We start from the raw sequence: 23,617 nt of genomic DNA, 5'->3' as shown, positions 1-23,617 counted from the left end.
CGACTTACCCAGGTTACCTCTTGAGGAACCATCAAAATTTATCTTCATATAACCAATGGGTGGTGGCTACCATTTGACATTTTCTCTGTCAATAGATTGATGACTATAATTGTTACAAGCAGGGGGAGATGGAACAACCAATCGATGCCAATTCCTAATCATTGATCCATCCCAAGAAGAGAGGGGGATATTACTCTTAATGTTTTTATGGATGAAGGCATTGGCTACTTCTGATATAGACTTCTCTATTCCATCCAAAGTTCATGAATCGGGGAGGTATTCTGTCTAAAAATTCATTTATTTCTTTCCCACCAGATAGACCAAATTATTATTTTCTCCATATACATGCAAACATTGAAGTGGGAAAAAGCGTCATCCAAGACTAAAACAAATTCCAAAGTGTAAATGGCAGAGGCATTGAAAGATTGAGCTTGTTCAAGATGAAGATCCAACACTGCTACACAAAAGAGCAGTTGAGAAGCAATGGTCAACTGTCTCAATGTCTTCATTGCATAATACACATCGGAAATATTGGGCAATTTGTAGTTTTTCCAACTCATCACTAGTCAATATCTTCCTGTGCAATGCCAGCCATGCAAAACATCCCGCCTTAGGTAACACAACACTATTCCAGCAAAAAAAGAATGCTCTGTGTTTGAGATTTTGGTTTTGAATTTGTTGAACTTCTCTATATCCCATCTTGATTGTGTATGAGCCATCCTTTGAACGAGCCCATATTAACTTGTCCTTATCCTTTGATAAATAGACTACCATGTTCAGAGTGTATCATGGACCGTAGATTTGAGATCTGTAGCTATAGGAAAGTCTGATACTTCTTTGCAGATGACCTTTCCCGAGAAAAGTTCTACTGCATTACCTCTTTCAGATCCTTATTTTGGCTTAAAGGTGGGAGATCATTCCAGGAGTCTTCCCAGAAATGAATGCACTCCCCATTATGCACTTCCTAGGAGACATAGTTAGATATCATCTCCCTAGATGAGATCATGAAATTCCATATTGTTGAACCCTTGGGTGGATCCAGGATTGTAATAATCTTAAGTGGGTCAGGCGAATCAAGATACTTTGCTTGCATAATTTTGCACCACCTTTTTTTGAGGCTGACTATACATTGGCCAAATGAGTTTTCCCCCAAATGCTTTGTTTCTTATTGATAAATCATGCATTCCTATCCCGCCCACATCTTTGGTAAGGGACATGTTTTTTAATGAGATCAAAGGAATCCTTTTTATCATTTGTGTTTCCTTTCGATAGGAAATCTCTTATTAATTTCTCAATTTGTTGGACAACAGGAGGGGGGGCTTTCAATACTAAAATGTAGTAATTAAGAATGGCAGTAAGAACAATGTTAATAAGCAATAACCTTCCTCAAAAAGACAACCACCTATCTTTCCATGCTGAAACCCTACTTTTAATTTTGTCAATGATATTTTTCCAATAATTAGCCTTATTAGAGCCCACAAAGAGAGGAATGTCAAGACAAGTAGAAGGAAGCCCTTCCAATGAGAATCCTAGAATCTTGACAATCCTCTTTGATATCACAACATTAACATTAAATAAAAATATCTTGGATATTTGTGCATTAATCTTTTGACCTGAAATTGAAGTATATAGGTCTAGGTTTGACTTAATTTTCTTATCTTCTTGAAAATTTTCTTTATCAAATAGGAAAGTATCATCTACAAACAAGGAATGAGTGACTAATATGGAGGTGCCCGTTATAGTTGTTCCTTGCCAAAGCCCTTGTTCATGCCTAAGAGAAATTATCCAACTAAATGCTTCTGCCATGATGATGAATAAGGCTGGGGACAATGGATCTCCTTGCCTTACCCCTTGAGAAGATGGAAAAAAACCAGCTAGGACTCCATTTATAATGATCGACAAAAAAGCACCAGAAATGCATGCTTTGATCCACTTGCACCACTTGTCAGCAAATACAAACTTTTGGCGAACTTTGAAAATAAAAGACCATTTAACTTTATCGTAATCTTTCATCATGTCCAACTTGATTACAAAGGCATATGTCTTATGTTCATTAATGGAATGAAGAACTTCATGTGTAACAAGTGCTCCTTCCATAGTCTCTCTCCTTAGTACAAATCCACCCTGTTCTAGGGAGACAATTTTGGTAATTATGTGTTGAAGTCTCAAATAAATGGCCTTTGTAAAAAATTTGTATATTGTGTTGCATAGTGAAATTAGCCTGAAGTCAGCAAATGTCTTAGGTTTCTTGGCCTTAGTAATAATGACAATATTAGTTGCATTAAAATTTTTAAGGATAGAGGCACTTTTTCTTGACTCTTCTAAGGCTGCCAAAAGGTCACGACAGATAAAGTCCCAACATTACTGGAAAAAAAGTGTAGTAAATCCATGAGGTCCCAGGGCTTTATCTGAAGGGAGGGAGAAGACAACCTTTTGCAATTCCAACAGGGTGAATGGAACCATCAATGCTTGGCTATCCTGTGGAGATATGAGGGTAGGAATTGCATCTAATACCTCAAATTCTTTCTCTGCTTGAGGGGGAGGGGAAGGTGGAGGGTCGAGAAGATTTTGGAAAAATCTAACCCCTTCATCTTAGATATCTTGAGCATTTGAGATTACTGCACCCATATTAGAGTCCTGAATGGTGAATATTGTACTTGCCGCTCTCTTATGTTTTGCTGACATATGGAATAATTTTGTATTCTTATCTCCTTCTCTAAGCCACAATTCTCAGGATTTTTGCTTCCAATACTCTTCTTCCCTCTTACATAATTCTTCCCAATCCTCTTTTAACTGCTTTTGCCTTTGAAAGGTTTTTGGATCCAACCCATGTCTAATGATTTGTTCATTCACCTCAACAAGCTCCCTTTCCATAATGCCTTTTTCAGCAAATATGTTTTTGAAAACTTGGGCATTCCATGTTTTAATTTGTGTCTTGAAAAACTACATCTTTTTGAAGAACTGGAACATCTTAGTGCCTTCATAGTATGGAGAGGAGAACCACTATTGCTTTAATAGTGGTTGGAAGTGAGGATAGTGAAACCACATCCTTTCAAATTTAAAGGAAGGTTTATGTCTATGATTTGTTAATTTTGAAGACTTACTAATGTTAAGATAGATTGGAAAATGATCGGAACCTGTATATGGCAAGATTTCTAATGAAAGAGTGAAATCTTGAATCTTCCAACATTGTGACACAAGAAACCTATCCAATCTTTCCGCTCTGAAGAAAATTAGCCCTTCTATTTGTCCACGTATACAAACCATTATGTGGGGCAACATCCTATAATGCATTATCATTAATGAATGTTGAGAAATCCTCCATAATCTTAATAGGTGGAAGTATTCCCCCTTTTTTTTCAGCATGTGATGTTATCGCATTAAAGTCACCACCTAAGACAATGTTGTGATCTGCATATTGTTGTATGACCGCAATTAAAGCAGTCCATGTCCTTCTTTATCTGGTGTAGAGGTTGGCCCATAAATATTAATTAAATAAAATGCAAGATCAAAATTTTAAATTTTTAACAATTGCCACTGCACATCTTGCTTTACCAACTGCAATTTTGTAGTTTTGGGATTCCGTAATGTAATGAGACCCCCAGATGCACCTACTGCCTACACTTGTACTGACAGCCAACCAACCCATTTCCCTACTATTTTTTAATAATTGTCATGAGAAAGTTTTGACTCTTGGAGTAATATAACATCTGCTAGAGAAGAATCAAGTTGCTGCTTGATCCTATGTCTCTTATCAGATGCATCAATACCTCTGACATTCCATGAGATTATCCTCATTGCGGACAAGGAGTATGTATTTTTTATAATTATAAATTTGTAATTTTTTTTTAAATCGTTCTATTTTTTAATAATTTTGAAAATTATATATATATTTAATCTTTTTAATATATACAATATAATTTTATAACATTTAGTAATAAATTTAAATAATTTGCATTTAATCATTAAAAAAATACCTATTGTCACTCTATTATTTATATTTTTAAAGTTATGATTATTAATAGTTATTTTACTAAGATCAGTTATTATTAATATTACATAAATATAATTAAAAATATATAATATTAAACTAATAATTAATAATTAAGTTTAAGATTAATTTTATTATTATAATTGTAATTATATAAAAAATTTAATTAAATTAAGATTATATTCATAAGAAAATTGTATATTTTCACTATAATGTTTATCTTATATTTTAATTATTAATATTATTTTTTTAAATTGAGAGTTATAGTTAATATTACAAAAATATAATTAAAATAATATAATTTTAAAATAACAATAATTCAAAATTATAATTGACAATTAAAACAAATATTTTTATTACAATACTATGAAGGTAAGTACTTGTCAGTCCCACTACGTGGCACTTGTAATTATTAGATTTTTAAATTTAAAATTGTTAAGTTTTTTTTGTTTTGAAAGCAAAATCATATCCAAGGTAATATTTTTTTCTTTCAAAATAGAAATCCTCTATTTAAACATGGTTGGAGTGTATTTGTGGTGCCTTGAAATTTTGGGTGAATGCAAAGGTAACTTTTACTCTTGTGCATTTTCTTTACAGCTCTTTCTCAAAATTTTAAATCTGATTTGTATCTAAATTTGTGATATAAAATTTTCTAATTGCCATAAATTTTAGTGTGTAGTGTAAAGGGATAAAATATCTTAACAAAGATTGTCAATAGCATTTGACCTCTTGAGTTATCAGTGCAATAATCATCTAGGTACACATAATAATATTTGTGTCTTTCCAGTTTCATTTTTTTACTATTTTAGATGGATACCAACTTCAAATTCAATATTTTATCATATTATGCTATGTTGGGTTTTGTGTTTTTGTTGGGTAGTTGTGGTATTCCATGTAATTTCATTATCATATTTTTATGTAAGTTTTTAATACATCAAATATCTCTTACTTTTTAGGGGTTTAATATAAATGTGTAGAATTGAAAATTATGCTCCTTCCCATAATAAAATGTGAGAAATGAAAATATAGCATATTATTTATCTTCTAGATCTGATAAAATTCTCATATGAGAGTTAGTAATCTTGAAAAATATAAATCATTGAAAAACTAAGAAAGAAAAGATAATTAAAATTACAGAAATATAAAAAAAAAATATTATTGAAATTTAAATCAAATATTTGGCCTTTTTTAATACTAGATATAAAAAAAAATTATTAATAGCAAGGACCTAGGTAAAGTCACCAACAATCTTGTAGTGACACCAGTGATAGAATAAAGGCACCTCAAAATGGCATTGTCACATGTTAGAGTACACTAATGAAGGATTGAGCACAAAATTAGCATTGTCAGTTATTAAACAACCGATCAAACTACACTGATGTTGGATTGTATTGTTTGCTTTCTTAGGAGGGTTCGGTTTTTTGACATGTATATTATTTATGGCCTAGAAAGTTCTAGGTCATATGGTTTCAACTTTCTTACTTCTAAACATAAAACTGAACCAAATATAATTTCAACACATATTGTGCTTTCCAAACTAAATGATTTCTTTGAATCCTTAATAAGGGTTTCAATGTTCTCCCAATTGACATCCTATAGGTGGTGGTTGAAATTTAATAGTAATATGCAAGTCACCTCCTAGATTTGTCAAAATTGTAAACTTTAAAATTATATTATAAGGGTTTCAAAATGCAAACTTAAAGTTCAATGCTTGTAGTTGAATTAAAACATGCTTCCATTATAAAGTATAGCCTGTTCTATAAGCTAACCATCAATATTGAGTTAATTGGAATGAATTCAACGGCATCAATTTCCTCATTCAATTGGTTGGGATAGGAACAGGTGTTTATATAAAGTAGCTAGATAGTACCTTTTTATTCATGTCCCTTTGGTTGGGCTTAATTTTCAATTAAGAATAATAGAAGATAGTAATGTTGGTTTCCCTATTGTGGGTTGATGCATTTTTATGAACATTACAATTGCCCTGTTTGGAGTCTGAAGCTAAAAACTTGTGTTTATATTTTGAAGCTTCTACAAGAAAGCAATAGTAACCAGCATGAAACCGTTATCCTAGATTAGCCACAACAAAAAACAAGGTCATCTCTAATCCTCCTCTAAACTAATTTTTCACATAATGATAAAACTTATTCAAAGATTTAACTATACACTTGTCCTTAACCAAATATTTGATAACATGCTTTAATCTTTCCTTTCATTTGTATATATATATTAATATTGTTGCAATGACTGTCACAAATATTAAGAAATGAAAATAATTTCTACTATTAGTTTTAAATGGTCTAAATTTGATTTCCACCAACAATTGAACATAAAGATTGCTAGAATCCTAAATCTAACGTATAGAACAACATGTTACAACCCTCAGTCAAATACCCCATCATGCGAAGGAGCAAATGCTTGGGTGATTATTGGTCCGATGCTCAATTTTTCCTGAATGACAAAACAAGAAATTTTTTAAATTCAAGTTTAGAGTAATTGTTCATGTATACAGTTCATAAAATTAGAGCACTAAATCTATATACATTTATTCTATTATCCATGAAATTTTTTTATAAAGACCATAAGGCAAATTACATGATCATAATTGAATACTTTAGAAAGTGTTACCCTTAGGTCATTATAATTAAAATATATACATATTGTTTTCTTTTAGGAGGCTACTATTGAGAAGCCAAACAGTTCCAAAGCTTTACTATTGGCTTGAGACACACATTTTTTTATTGATCTAGATTTAAGTGACATTTTTGCCACTAAAAAAGAGTAGAATCTTCATAAAATTATCACTATGAGACACACATACATTTTTTATTGAGCAATTGATGATGCTGTCATTGAGAAAAAGCAGGATCTTGATTCTCTTAGCAGTATAAAGTGGGATTGGTGATAAGATATTCCTCTACCAGCTTGAACAAACTGATGTTGTTGGCTTCGATCTCCTCAATTTTGGCTTCATCATGGGGAAAAGCAAGGAGGCTATCATAGTTGCAGGTATAAGTCGCAATGAATCCACCCCCTTCTTTTAGGGTGTATTTTATCTTGTAGCTTACTGACACTGATTTTTTCTCCAACACTCCTTCTACATGTTGAAACCATAAACTATGTTGGCTTCATCAATTAAGTCTATTTTCTCTTTCACATAGATAAAATCATTGTTGGCTACAATAACAATTTCATATAATATTAGCAACAATATCTCTAATTCAATCTAAAAACTGTTCATCTAATCAGGAACAATATCTTTAGATCTTATTATAAGACGTACAGGCAAGGACACCTTAAAGATCTTATCAATGAAAACTATTATTCTTTCTCTATTATATATCTAAGGAAGGTAGGAGAGAGTAGTAGGAATCGATGATAAATTGTTCTTGGTGCTATCACATTTGCATGTGTGTCTATGAGAGCAGTTTACAAACAATTATGCACAGTTTCATGATTGAGATGGGTATCCTTTCATGGTTTTCTATTGATCCAAACTCGCAAGGTAGAAGAAAAAGAAAAGAAAAGGGAAAGAGTTGAGTGGCAAGGAATCTATCAAGAAAATTTTGAGAGGTCGCGCAAGCTAAGGTCAAGTAAATACAATCATTCGGACACAATTTAGTTAAGGCTTTCTGACTATTAGAATCCATAATTGTGGATTTTTTAATCTTGAATCTGTGAAGAGGAAAATATTCACATCTTCATTACTTATGATAGAAGCATGGAAATTATTTTGCATGTTCTGAACCTAAATCTTTGTTTAATTCTTTAGGGATGTAATGGATATGGTCCTTTTAGTTAGTTGGAAATTGATAGAGGATATTTATGTCCATCATCTATTGTTTATATGATAATAGACCAATATATCAAGAAAATTAAAATAATTGTGTGTTTTCATATAATTGTTACGGAATGAAAGAAGAAAAATAAAACCCTTAAATGAGTTTAAAGTAAGATGGTCTCATCATCTCTCTCTTTGATTCAATTCATTCTTCTTTGCATCTATCTTATAACTTTTTAGAGAGACCCTATAAAAGAGATAGACAAGTGCAAGTCATAGCAAGACAAATTGATATTCTCGGTTTCTTGGTCTATAGGAGTTGACACTAGCATTTTGGAATTTCAAAATATAGTAAGATGAATTCATTTTTCACAATTTATGCTTTCGATAATCTTGCTTATGAGGTAATATATCTACTCTTGTTAGCTCTTTATGGGTTGTTCCATATCGGTTACAATCTCTTTTTTTTTGAATTGATGCTTTGTTGGAGTTAAATTTGCTACGATTAGTCTCTAAGCTTCTCAAAGGAGCTATAGTTGTACACTTTTCCCCAATATAATTTTTTGGTTTTTCTATTGAAATAACCTCTTTTGGTGATGTGAGATTTATTGGGGAGATGTTTGGTAATGCTTGGTGAATGTTCTTATTATTTTTTATTTTGTTAAAGGAGCTCTGAGTTTGATGAGGAGCTTGCGAATTTGACTCGGGTACAAGAAATATTGATTGCACATGTCAACCCAATACTACAAGTAACACATGCAATAGGTGGCCAATATAAATACAAAGGACACATGATAGGTTTCCCACAAAATGAACATGTTTCAAAAAAAAATCCACATACAATAAATAATTTGCCAATCATTATTGTTCGAAGAAGGGATCAACGTGACACCAATTATAACTTTACAATCAATAGAGATCGTGTGTATAAAGTGCTTAAGTACAAAGTAGACCATGACAAGTTTTACTCTAATGTTAGAATTGATGAAAATGCTTTGGACAATCTATTAAGAAATTGTGATGAAAATGTTTTTAACAAATTGAAGATGGTGCACATGGAATTTGATTATGATGCAAATGGAATGATATTTGTGGGTCCAATGATGGACATAAATGAAACTAATATAATTGACCACACAACATCAATGGCTTCCAAACTTCCTAATGCTCAAAGAGATGGAATTGATTCATGCATGGGTTAATAATTGTGATGCAAGTCCAACAGCATTAATTGATTGGATAGGGATTGTTGCATCTCCTATTAATGAGTATGTCACGTTAGGATTAATTGATATGACATTCTCGACATTATTTCCTAGTCGAAGTTGTAACTAGTTAGAACCCCGAATGAGGCGAGTGCATCTACATGAATTTGTAAAGCATCTATTGCAATATAGGGACCATCATTTTGGTCGACATCCAAGATTAAGATATTTTACATGATGAATATGATAATGAGACACTGTGCACAAAATTCATCAGCTATATTTGTGAAAAGAATTTTTCAAGACATACCAATCACCATTAATGAGTTATGTCAGCATATGGAAAATACACTACAATCCCATCTAGTTGATAGACTAATGCGATTTGGAACCAAATTGAGGGTTACAAGGTCATATTGGACAAAATATCATGCAAAATTGGCAATCGTGCTTCATCAAATAAGCTCTCCTACAATATCTTCACATTGATTGTTGCAAATATGTATTGACTTGATTTGCATGCATTAATGCCAAGAACAACACCAAGTAATCTGCAAGAAGCTCAAATTTGGCAAAAACAAAATGCCATAGACTATCCTCATATAATCGCACACTACATGCACTTAAGACATTCAATATTTAGAAAATAAATTCTAGAAAAAGGAATGAATATAAAAGATTATTGGATTAGATATGAGTGGCAACATAGGGGGTTACCACATGTGCATGGGTTCATCTGGATGAATGAAGCACCAAATATGGACAGCATTGATTAGTTAAATGAGGAATAATGAAAAAATGCTGAAAGATATTTTCATTCCATTGTTCATGCATGGAATCACAAATAAGATATGCATAAAAAAAATATACAAGCATGTACACAAAAATTCAAACATATATATCTGATATATCACATAAAATTCTTATACTTCATAATATAACTAACACACACGTTGGTATTTCCTATTGTAGTCATTCCAATTTTTCCTTCAACATCCATGTCTAAAAAATGCAACACAACTTGCATAGATAGATATTAAACATGACTTTGAAGAGATACTAAATTGTGTAGAATGACACATAGTTTATAGGGAGGGTGCATGCCTACGAAAAAAGGGAGGAAGAATGGTTTGCAGGTAAGTACTTCATTATAAAAAATATTAGCACAATGTTTAAATATATAAAAAATTATGCAAATTAATTAAATATATGAGTTCATATTCATTACAGGTATAATGCTCCTTGGCCAGTGAATCTGGGCAGATCCAGATTATATGAAGATACAGAAATAGGAGAAAAAAAAATTGAACCAGCAAGAAATGATCAAAGATTGAATACACATAATCATTGTAATTGAGGAGAGAAAATATAGATTGGCAACATGTTCTTTCCAAACATGTAGTAGTCAAATATATTACAAAGTATGCAACAAAAGAAAAGAAAATCTTAGAAACATACAACCAAATGTCGATGCACCTATCAAACAAGGAAAATCCTAATGATTTGATTGCACGAGCATATAGAAGACTTCTAACAAAGACAATGTTGGCAACAATGCAACAAACTAATAGGGGGGTGAATCAATTTGCACAAAAACTTACTGCAACTTAAACCACAAATCAGATCTGATAATGAAATAACACCACATCAATAACACATAAAACACCAAGATTTTTGATGTGGAAAACTCGATTAAGGGAAAAACCATGGTGGGAACCTACCCACAATGAGATAATACCTTGTTAAGAGTAAATGTAAATATTACAATGGGGAATGCACATGCATTCAAGCACACTACCTAGAGCTCACTACTCAAATAAGAAACCCGGAAAGGCTACAACCTTTAAGTAAGGCTCACTGCCTTACAGGAAGTCTCGCTGACTTACAAAATTATTTGGACAACAATCCAGATTACATGAACTATGATAATAGCATCTCCATATGCCTAAGTATAGTTCTGATTAAGCACACGGTCCTCTCTGCAACACTTCTCTTCTCTCCTTCACACTTTCAAAGGATCAAATCACTTGTTTGCACATACAACTTGATCATACACACTCTCAAAGATTGCAGACATATATCCTACATGATTATTAAATTTATTTATATAAGTTATCAACCTATATTTCAAGGTCAGCTAAACCCTCAATACAAATAACAAACTCGCACACTACACCAATACATGAGGACTAAAACAATGTCGACTAAGACATAGTTTGGACCCAAATCAATACTGCAAACATGCAACACCTCCAAGAAATACGCCTTGATCATCTGCAACACACTACAACCACCAAGAATGTCGCATAACACAAAGATCATCACCGAGCATAAAAAATGTTCAATAATACACATAATAATCAATTCGGACCACCAATATGCATAGAACATGATCTAGAGATATTCACAAGAAACGTGAATTGCACCACAACAACTGCAACAACTCAGATTACAAGAATCGTCATTATCACTCTACTGGAGCTCAAGAACACCATCATAACTGACTGTCAACCTGAAAGATTTACTTGTGGATTTCCAAATCATGAGCTAATCGAACTGAGGACACACATCAACATCTAGAACACATCCCACACATCTGCAACAAAAGATATAGCAATTCCATAGAAATACGAAGCACAAACCAGAATACCAAATAACACGAACAACTAAATAAAATCCTCAATATCAGATCTCATAACTCGATCAAAAAATCATGCGGACCTCTGCAAATGGGAATGAACCATCTACATATAATATACCAAAAATCCTTTAAACTGCATCAGCTCATCTGCAAAACCAACTCATTTAATTAAACTACAACACTGGAATACACAGAAGAATATGTTGACATCAATGACAACACATTATTCCAGCAAACTTCTCAGCAACATCCAACAATCTCCCCCTTTGGCATTGATGGCAACATATGAATCTGAAAAAAAATCAATGCAAAGAAAGAAATCGACTCACAACAATCTCCCTTAAAATCACAAGGATCATCTCCCCCAAAAAACTCAAAATGCTTCAATTTTTTTCACATGCTCTTCTCTCCCCCTTTGACATCAATGACAAAGTCTAAAAAAAGAGGATTCGCTCCCCAAAAATCTATACATCTAAACCATCAACACCAACACTGACTACTCTCCCTGAGTACTAGCCTCACTCATTAATCTGGATCACAAAATATATTTGTGTAGTTCACCAAACTGATGCAAATCCATGCATCTTAGTTCTCACTAGGAGGGGTAATCACCCCTAACTTCTCTCTAAGATACTCAAAAGTATCTTAGGCAAAGGCTTCATAAAGAATCTGCAATTTGTTCATTTGTAGATACATACCCCAGTCTAACTTCTTTCTCATTCACCTTCTCTCTCAAGAAATGAAACTTGATTGATATATGCTTTGTTTTGGAATGCAACACCGAATTCTTTGAAATATTGATAGCATTTGAATTATCACACTATATAGCAATAGGATCATCATAAATAACTCCTATATCCTTCAACATCTACTTCATCCAGATTACCTGAGTACAATTGCTTGCAACAACAATGTATTTAGCCTCTACAGTAGATAAGGAAATAGCATTCTGCTTCTTACTTGCCCAAGAGACCAACTTCTTACCCAAAAATAATGCACCACCTCTAGTACTCTTTCGGTCATCAACATCACCTGTCCAATCAACATCTGTAAAAGCACTCAAAGTAAACTCACCATTCTTAGAATACCACAAACCAAAACCAGTTGTCCCTTTCAAATATCTAAATATCCTTTTTATAGTAGTAACATGAGATTCCTTTGGATCAGCTTGAAATCTAGCAACAAGACACACAACATTCATTATGTCAGGTCTAGTTTGAGTCAAATGGAACAAACCACCAATCATAGATATATATCTGGTTTGATTAGCTTTCAGTGAATCATCATCTTTTTCCAACTTACATCAAGACACCATAGGTGTACCAACAGGTTTAGAGTCTTCAAAACTAAATTTCTTCAACAATTCCTTCACATACTTGGACTGAGATATGAAAATACCTTTATCCAACTAAGTAATTTTCAATCCCAAAAAGAATTTCATTTCACCAATAATAGACATTGCAAATTCATTTTGCATCTCTTCAAAAAATTTCTTACTTAGGCAATCATTTCCTCCAAAGATAATGTCATCAACAAAAATTTCAACAATAAAAATGTTATTTTGATCAATCTTGAAATAAAAATTACTATCAGCAATACCTCTATTGAATCATGTTGGTTAACAGATTAGCCCTTTCTTGATTTTATGGTAAATCACTCATGTATGCCAAGTCAATGTAGTTGTTTTGATCTAAAATCACTTGGATAAAGAAATATATCCAATCCTCCCAAAAGAAGGCATGTTGACTACCTTTAACCTTATGCAACAGAATCAAAATGTCCCTAGCCTCCTTTATCATATGTTCCCGAGTTAAAGGTTTCAAAAGCCTAGAACCTCCCTTTTGAAATTTTAACAACCAATTCCTAGCTATAACACTCTTGTATTGGGATTTATTCTCACTAAAATAGTTGTAGCAAGTGGTGATGGTCTTGTTTTCATAGGCTTCTCGGGTAGTAATTTTAAACACAACCATAAGGGTTTCTCCTTCAACATTCAACAATACCCCACCATTGGCATCCCTAATGCACCTGTCAGCAACATCATACCAGTTCATACATTCCAAGACTAATTATAGACATTGTAGAGTAGGTGGGAAAACAACAGCTTCTATAAGACCACTATCTATAATCCTCATTTTGGGAGGTACAGGCCTCATTTTAAAACTGTAGCTACTTCAACAATAAACTACGACAAACAAATAAACCCAGAACCACCACAACAAGAAATTGAAGAAATCTTCTTTTCTATATGTGAAATGAAAGAAATGGCGAAGACTGAACTCACCTGTCATAAATTGTGCCACTTCCGACCTTGAGAAACAGATAATTACCTTTCCTTCACTGAATTGTTTGTTTTCTAAATTTGTCTTTTCAAACAAGTTTTAAAATACTTTATTATGATTAGCATGAAATTCAGCGACACCATCCCACACTGTTTATGTGTGCGAGATAACTTTGAAAAGATCATTTCTTATGCATGCATTAATTACACATTACTTTGGCGAGATTACCTATCAAAGTAATGATTACTTTCCATTTTGAAAAGTTACGACCTGCTCTAAAAAATGCTTCACGTGCTCATAATATTCCATCTCAGAACAATGATATCTGCCTTCTTACATCCGTTTTGCTTGATATTTGAGTGTGGCGGCTGAAAACATCGAACCATGGAACCGTTGAACCATAAAGGTTCACTAGTTCAAGCTTTAATTCAAAAAGCACAAGGACTAAGACATTCGGACCCAACAAACTTGACCAACTATTGACCACGTTGAACCATTGTACATATGAACCTTTGAACTTAACCAATCGGTTCAACAAAGAAAATGTTCGACCTTTAATTACATGACTTATAAAATAGGGTCGAAAGACAAAAATGATTTAGACTACGACCACAGGAAAAATTTCAAGATGATAAAACAGTCTGCAAGAAAAAAAAAACTTACATAGGGGATTAAATGTGGAATACGGGAGTAACAATTGGCTCTGACTAGGGACCAGGACCGTGAGGGACTAAGGAATGAACCTAGCATCTCTGGTTTCACAGACTAACTGACAAAACAAAAGATAAGCAACAACAACCTCTACCAAAAAAACAACACAGTAAAATTCTATGTACAAAGAAGGAGGACATATGTTTGCAACTGATAAAGCTTTAAATCTTGCCCATTATAGGATACGGGCAGGGCAGTTGCATATGTTGGCATTTGACTGAATCGGTAAAGATTGTTGTTGTTATGCAACCGGTATATGATTAGTTAGTGATTCTGATGAAGAGATTGAGATTCATGTTTGATGACTAAGTTTTGTGTCGTCATTGATGGCAATAATGTTTTTGTAGTCATTTAAGTCTTAGAAGCCAACCGGTAAGTGTTAACCGGTACAAAAGACAGTTTTATAGAGAACCAGTAATTAGGATCTCAACCGGTAAACTGAGACAGAGTTGCATTTTGACAAATGGTACAGGCAATTCATGAAGAGTTGGATGATGCAGTTTCACAGTGATGATGGTGATAGCTATTTGGAGATATGTTCACAACCGCAATGGCAGATTCAACTGGATGAGAAAAATTTGATTTATAGAACAGACAAATTGATAGAACACTTAACCGGTAGTAATTTAGTCACTTAAATCGGTAACACGACACAAGTTTTAATTTGTTATGTCGGTGGCCAACATATGTAAAGCATACGATGTAAGTTTGTCTAGATTCATTGAACATATGAAACTGTTCCAAGGTTGAGGCCGACTAAATGTAAATGTTTATTAAAAGTGTGATGAGGTATAAAGTTGGTATGTATGTGAAGAGAGATTTCATGAGAAAATATTGTGAATGTGATTGTGCGGTGTTTAGGGAAGTTCTATAATGAAGTGTTGTTGATGTTTTAAGGATCAAATGTGGATCTTATCAGACACAGAAGGTGTTACCTGAAGATCTTATCACTATTGTTTTCCTAACAATTTGCAGCAGCAAAATCCCTTAATTGGGTAGGTCCTAACAGGCCTTAAATCTGTAAATCCCCTAACAGGATAGCTCTGAATCAAAGTCTCAAATCCTCTTGTGAGGTTGATCTTAACATTTTATTGCTCCTAACAGGGCTTATCATTAAAATCCCCTAACCGGTTGACTCTTAACCGAGTCTACTCCTAATAGGGCATAGTTGTAAGACCTTAACCGATCAAGATTTCTATTCTGCAGATAGTGAATCTTGTGGATACTAACTCCCACCGTGGTTTTTCCCTTTTTGGTTTTCCACGTATAATCTCTTGTGTTATGTGGAATTTGTTTTATTGGCCATTTGCTTATGTGGTGATATTTCTCATATGCTTGATAACTTTTAAGTTGTTAAAGTTGGTGATCAGATTTATATTATTTTTGCTTGCACTGATTCACCCCCCCCCCTCTGTGCCTTATAAGTTCATCACCATCAGGATATTAAAGTTTAAATGAGTTAGGGCCCAATACCTGAATAATCACGAATGGTCCCTTCCAAAGAGAATCGAACTTTCAATGTGCCCCATTTGGTTCTCTGTGTCTATCCCAAAGTAAGAACTGATCCCCTATCATGAACTTTCGTGGTCGAGTTCTATGATCAAAAAAATTCTTTACTCTAGCTTTATCTGTAGTGATATGATCAACCAACTCCTACCTTTCTTCCTCAATTTTTGAAAGATACATAATTCATTTCTCCAGAGCGTTTTGAAAAACTTCATTTTCAATCACCTTCTGCAATCTGGCTGCTGACAATTCCAGAGGCAAAGACAACTGAGATTCAACCTCGTATACCAATTCAAATGGTGTCATACCTATGGCCCTTTTTGGTGAGGTCCTATCTACCCATAATGCTTCATATATCCTTCTATGCCAATCCTTTGTATTCTTTGTCACCAATGTTCACATTATAGAGATCAAATTCTTATTACTTGATTCTGCCTAGCCATTTCCCTGCGGATAGTAATCTGAAGAATGGGAAAAAAGAACACCATGATCATAACAAAACATGCTCAATTATTCTAAGGAAAAATTCGAGGCATTTTCAATTACAATTTTCCAAGGTACACCAAACCTAGTCAGGATGTTTTCCTTAAGGAAGTTACAAACAATTTCTGAAGTAGTCTTTCTAACAAGAATTGCATCCACCCATTTTGTAAAATAATATGTGGTTGTGAGAATATGAGTGTAACCAACACTTGATGGGGGGTTCAATTGGCCAATAAAATCTAAACCCCATTTCTTAAAGGGTTCATCTATGACCATCAGTCTTAACAGTAATGTAGCTAACTGGGGCTTCCCTGAGAACAACTTACATTTTTCACAACCTGCTACCCATCTATATGCATCTTTAAACATACCCGGCCAGTAGTAACAACTCCTGAGAATCTTAAAGGGTGTTATTGTTGATGAATAATGTCCTCCACATGCTTCACTATGGAAAGCTTTTAGAAGCTTTTCCTACTACTCCTTGTCAACACACCTTAGGAATGCTCTATCCAGGCCTTTCTTATACAATATATCATCAACAATCACATATTTGGCTTCCTTTAATCTAACATTTCTCTTATCTTTAAGAGTTAAATGATCGGGACATTCTCCATATGTCAAGAAATGAGCCACGTCTATGAACCATTCATCTTGCAAACTAACAAATAGAGTCAGTGGTAATTCTTCTTTTTCATCTTTATTTTCAGCTATCAAATGACATAATCCTTGCCCCTGGACTAATTTGGTTGGCTTAATATCTAGGTCAAATTATTGAAGTTTTGAAACCCGGGCTGCTCTATTGTTTATCCCCACCTCTTGCTGGGTCAAGATACTTTTCACCATAGGATTTGGCACAAAAACAATTGAATGAGAATGTAGAATATAATACATGAAGTGCTTGATAGCTTTAACAACTGCAAAGGCCTGCTTCTCAACTAATGAGTAATTGAATTCGTGTTTCTTGAGTGGGATGCTCATGAACCCAATAGGGACTTCTTCATTCAACTCATTCTTCTGCAAAAGAATGTCATACATTGTGTGTTCTGAGGCATAGCAATACATAATAAAATCCTTTTTGAAATCAGGATTAATTAGAGTCTGATCCCGAGAAATTGCCTCATTTACCTCTTCAAAAGCTTTCTTTTCTTCTTCTTTCCATTTGAAAATTTGTTTTTCACTCATCATACCTACAATGTTTTTGGTGACTTCGACAAAATCTGGCACAAATCTCCTGAGAAAACTCACCTGTCCAAAGAATGATTTTACACCACTTATGTTTGACAGAAAACTCAAGTGTTGAATATCTTTTACCCAATCATGATCAATTCTAATTTCATCTTGGGAGACTATATGCCCTAGTAGCTTTCCCTTTGTAACACAGAAAACTAATTTTTTTGGATTCAAAAAGATGCCATGATCTCTACACCTTTGCAGCACAGTCTCCAAATCTCTTAGGTGTTTTCTCCTCCTCTTAGAAAATACTATCAAATCATCTAGATAGATAACTATAGTCTTACCTATGACGTGACCAAATGAGAGGTTCATTGCCCTTTGGAAAGTTGCCCTAGTGTTTATTAGGCCAAATGGCATGTGCTTATAGGCAAAAGTTCCCCAAGGCATGGTGAAGGTTGTTTTGTGTTGGTCTGCTTTCACCACGCTTATCTGGTTGTAGCCAAAAAAACCATCGAGCATAGACATCATTTCTGATCCAGCAATGGTTTGAAGAATATGATCCATTATCGATAACGGGTAATTTTCTTTTAAACTAGTCTGGTTCAAGTTCTGGAAATCCACACAAATCCTTATCTCTCCATTTTTCTTGCGAGTTGGGACAATGTTTGCCACCCAGGTTGAATGATGAAAAGTATAGATAATCCTTGCTTGGAGCATCTTATCTATTTCTTTGAAAATTGCATCTGCAACCTTGGGATTATAATTTCTTAACTTCTTCCTAAAAGGAGCCACTCCAGGTTTGAGAGGAATATGATGTTGAAACTGGCCACTTCTAAAATCCTTCAAACCCTCATAAGACCACACAAAAACATCGAGGATTTCTAAAAAAATTTAATGAACAAATGTCTTTCCTTTGGGGTACAACACTTTCCTAAATTAAAAAACTTTGGGTTAGTTTCATCCCCTATATTTACCTTTTCATACTCTCCTGAGTTACTGGTGTATATGGTGAAAATGGATGCAATAATAACAATATTGAAAGGCTAAATGAATTCAACCACAAAACCCTAGCCTAACAACAACAAAGATCCACTATAACATATGAAGATTACCTAAGACAATGCAAATCAAATGAAATCACAAAGATTATACCATCACATGTCCAATAGGGTTTTGATCTCCATTCTTCCTATCTCCATTGATCTTGCTTGATATATTTGCTCTCAGATTTTATATGCACAAGAGCTCAACAAAGAACGAAATGTGGTTGCTAGTAGGATCGTAGTGTAGTCAATTGCATAAAAGATGATTAGCATGAATGATTAGGATGATTGATTAGAATGCATATAATGATTAGGGTTTGATAATGAAGGAAGCATCTCCTTATATAGAAGACACTATATGAAATGGAGGGATAAGATTGAGAGGTGTAAAAGGTCGGCTATGATTAGAGGGTAGGTAAAAGAAATAATAAAATAATGAAAGGGGTAGGTAGTGTATGAATTAAGAGATGAATGACATGTGTCATAGGTAGAAAAGGCTAATGAATTAATTAAATAAATAAAGATTTATTTAATTAATAGAAGAAGTAGGATAATTAAATAAATAAGAATATTTATTTAATTTAGGAAAAGGATAATTTAAATAAATAAATGTATTTATTTAAATGAGAAATAAGGCTAGAAGAGGATAAATGAATTAATTAAATAAATAAGGATTTATTTAATTAAATAGAAGAATTAGGCTTAGATAATTAAATAAATAAAATATTTATTTAATTAGACATGACAATTTTAGGTGTCTACATTTTGCCCCTCTTTGAGACAATGCAACTTGTCGCGTTGTTTCAAAGAAGATAAGATGAACTGATACAGAGTTGCCCCGGAATGGGAATGATATGCCCCCTCGAGAGATTGGATGAAAATGTCTGAAAAGATTGCAGACAATCTGTCGATAAGAAAGACAAGATAGAATGGATTGACTGGATAAAGTGACAAAGTCACGGGATAATGAAGACTGACTCGGAAAATGAAGGCAAGGGCTAGGGTAGGCTATAAGATAGACCACGGGGGAAAATACATCCTCATTGTCATCTACACATTCACAAGAGCATATTGCAGAGCAAAAATAGAGCAGGAGCAGTCAGTAGCGATGGCTTTCACTCATAGATTCGACCGCATTCACTGATTCCAGAGGCCAACAAAGGCAGGAGAGCTGGTAAGTACTGCCAAACCTCCTCGTACTTTGACGCATTTAATTTTGTCATTAATGCATGTCGAATAGGGTAATAAATGCACTTAGACTAGGGTCCAAAAAGTGTCAAAAAACATCCAGGCACGTCTGTGTAGAGCATAGGCATGTCTGTGTTTTTCAGGCACGTCTATGCAGTCTTTGAGCACGTTTATGTCATGTAAGCGCGTTTGCGTTTGAAAAGTATGAATTTGCATCTTCTAGGTCAAATCGGCAGTTCTGTGATGAACATATGATGTCGATTGGATAAGCTGCTGAGGGGATACACTCAAGCAGGTCCTCTAGGAAGACTAGGATAGATCAAGGCACTTTGTGATGAACAGTGAGTACCAAGATAGAGTACTTTGTGATGAACAGGGAGTACTGAAATATGAGCAGCACTTTGTGATGAACAAGGAGTGCAAATGTGAGTAACACTTTGTGATGAACAGGGAGTGTCACACACGTAGTACTTTGTGATGAGCAGTGAGTACCACTAGGATAAATAGCAACACTTTGTGATGAACAGTGAGTGTCACTAGGGTAGATAGCCATATGCATTTAGATAGCGAGTAGCATTTTGTGATAAACAGTGAATGCCACTATAACTGACATGATTGAGTTGTTTGACTGCAGGAGTATTTGTCGATGCTAGAGTCACGGGAGAGATTCCTGTCGATGCAGAGGTTGCGACCTGAGTTGTCGCTTGAGGACAGAGCTGCCATCGAGGAGATGGGTTTGAGACATGTGCTGTATGTGCCTGATTTTTGGGCAAACATGGGTTTACTGACTGCGCTGGCTGAGAGATGGCACTTTGAGACGTGCATGTTTCATCTGCCGATGGGTGAGATGACAGTCACCCTGGAGGATGTATATAGGATTATGTGGATACCGATTGATGGGGAGCTGATTCCATATGATCGAGACAGAGACAGGGATGCCCTTAGATGAGTGTTCTAGGATCCAAGACTGGAGATGAGGGTGGGACACATGGCATGGGATACCATGACATGGATAGGATTAGCACTACCAATAGTGTTGATAGGAGTGATCAGTGAGTTCCTCTGTATCAATTTTGTACCATTTTGTATAATGATGTAGACACCTACGGGTGATTGTAGCCATATGATTTTGACATCATTGTATCATGACACTTTATATATATATATGAGATGATGCATCTTTGCGGCAGCTATATGCATGTGTACCTATGTGATGAGATGTTCTTATGTGATGCTTACGATATGGATGCAAATATGTATATGATGCAATGCAATATATATATTTTTTGTTATTTTATGTTTTATATGTGTATGCATGATGCAAATGTGAATTTAAGTAATGCAGATGAATATGATAATGCAAATGTAAATTGTGCTAATAGGTGTTGTGTGCAGGATGTGATGCAGTTGTGATATCTATATGTATGTATGAAATGCTTATATGTGGTAATGTAGGTGCAGCTACATGAAATGCAAATGTTTTTGGTGTGTCATTATACTCAGTCATGTGATAGTAGGCTACATGAACTCGAAAAGGACAATGGAAGTCAATCAAGAAAGGGGGATGGAAGACAGAAGATATGAAAGTGAAAGAGCTTCTTGTGCGTTATCATCATTGAGCTTTATTATGGCAAGTAGGTTATGACAATCGAGGCATATGTTCGACCTAGAAAGTCATTGTACCTGTTTGCATGGAGATAAGACAGTCACAAACAAGGAATGCCCCAATTCACACTAGACTCACAGTGTCCTCATATCCTTGGACAAGTCATAGCATTACTAAGAGACAATCCACAGACAGCAAATACAAATAGGTGACGATACCCCATCTTCGCCTTTCTAGTCAAAGACATCCTGGAGATAGAATCTCTAGTCAAAGACATCCTAGAAAAGCTAAAAGACATGTCACCAGAAAGATAAAATCAAAAGAAAACCAAGACTCGACACCAACACCCACTGTAGTCCTCAAGTTTAGTGTCCCTTATCACCTGTATAAGTCTTATTTGATTGTGGTCACAATGTTTACTTTCACAAAAAGGATAGATAGCACTGAACCATAATGTTGTCTGAGTCTGTTGAAAGATTTGATTTGTTGAAGCCCATTGTTGCTGTTGTGTCTCATCTAAAACTGATTGAATCCATGAAACTGATACTTTATTGTGGAGAAGATGAAACTTTATTGCGGATCTGTGATGCAAATGTTGCTTTATTGCGAATTGTGCGCGGATAAACTGAAGGAAGCTAGAAGAAATTGTACTCCTCGAAACATGTGATGTTCTCAGTTCCACACCCATTACTAGACGTAGGATTTTGCCTTAGCCACAGATAGGATCTGATTTATTATGGATGGAAAGGGATGAAAAGGAATGTTTATTATGAATGGCTAACCAATCTTGGGTAGATCAATAACAAGCCATGATGGGAATGGGTAAGTTTATTATGGATGAATTGGTCGTGAGTGTGTGCAAAGTGAAAAGATGAAAGAGAATCCTGAAAGAGGGAGGAGCAATGTCTCTACACATGGCGCTGGTGACCCAATTTTCACCATGGTACTTGCCCAGGGCGCCACCGAAGTGGTTTTCACCGTTGGACGAAATTATTTCTCTTTACTTTTTTGATTTTTCAATGTTTTTTGTGTCACAAGGCGCCTGTTTGCTAGGTTTTCACCAAGTAACAATTTTTTTTGTTTTATAATTTTTTTTGTATTTTTGAAATTTTTGATTTTTTTGTATATTAAAATTTTTTTTGATTTTTTTTTGTATTTTTGAAATTAGGATATTCCAAAGAGCTATGTGTAGAACCTGCGAAGGTGCATGTTGTTGATAGGATCCTCCAAAGGTTCACCCTCTGTAGTTGAGAGCTGATATGCCCTAGATCCATATATTGTTGTAATGATGTAAGGACCAAGCTAGTTTGGTTTGAACTTGCCCTTCTTCTCTCTGTCTTGCTGATTTTTAGGATTTTCTCTAAGAACCAAGTCACCTACCTCAAATGTGTGAGGCTTGACTTTGTGATTGTAACTACATTGTTCCTTGACTGAATGATGTGTAGCTTGAGTGACTGTCTTCCTTGATAAAGGAACTGAGCTAGAATTACTAGTGTGTGGACTACGTAGGCCCATATGTGTGTCACCTAAAGAAGTTTGGGCATCCCTGATAACAAAGTCCTTCAAGGAAGCTCCATTAAAGGTCCATGATGTATTGCTAGAAGGGAATGGATGTGTGGAACAAGTGGAAGAGTTATGAAGGCTTATGATTGTGAAAAGAAGTGAAAGTAGGATAGCATGATGGAGACTTAGGATCAACAAGTAATCTTTTTGACTTGCAATTGTAGAATTTTTGCCCCCAGTTATTTTGATATTAGGGGAGATCAACTCTTGCTCTTTTTCTTTCATTGGATTTTTATCCTTGACCTTGATTTTTGCAGAGTCCAATAGCTTTTGATTTTGATTTGGACTAAAGGACTTTTCTTTATTATTGACTTTTAGATTTTTCTTTTCAAATCTTGATTTTTGATCCCCAATAAATGAGGGCTTTTGTAATTCTTGTTGATCCAAGTCTGGAAGTGGAGTGGAAATGGAATGAGTGGATGAAATGGTAAAGCTATGTGAGTT

The sequence above is a fragment of the Cryptomeria japonica genome, chromosome 10 (assembly GCF_030272615.1).
Source record: "Cryptomeria japonica chromosome 10, Sugi_1.0, whole genome shotgun sequence".
NCBI lineage: Eukaryota > Viridiplantae > Streptophyta > Pinopsida > Cupressales > Cupressaceae > Cryptomeria > Cryptomeria japonica.
This window is presented reverse-complemented; position numbering follows the sequence as displayed.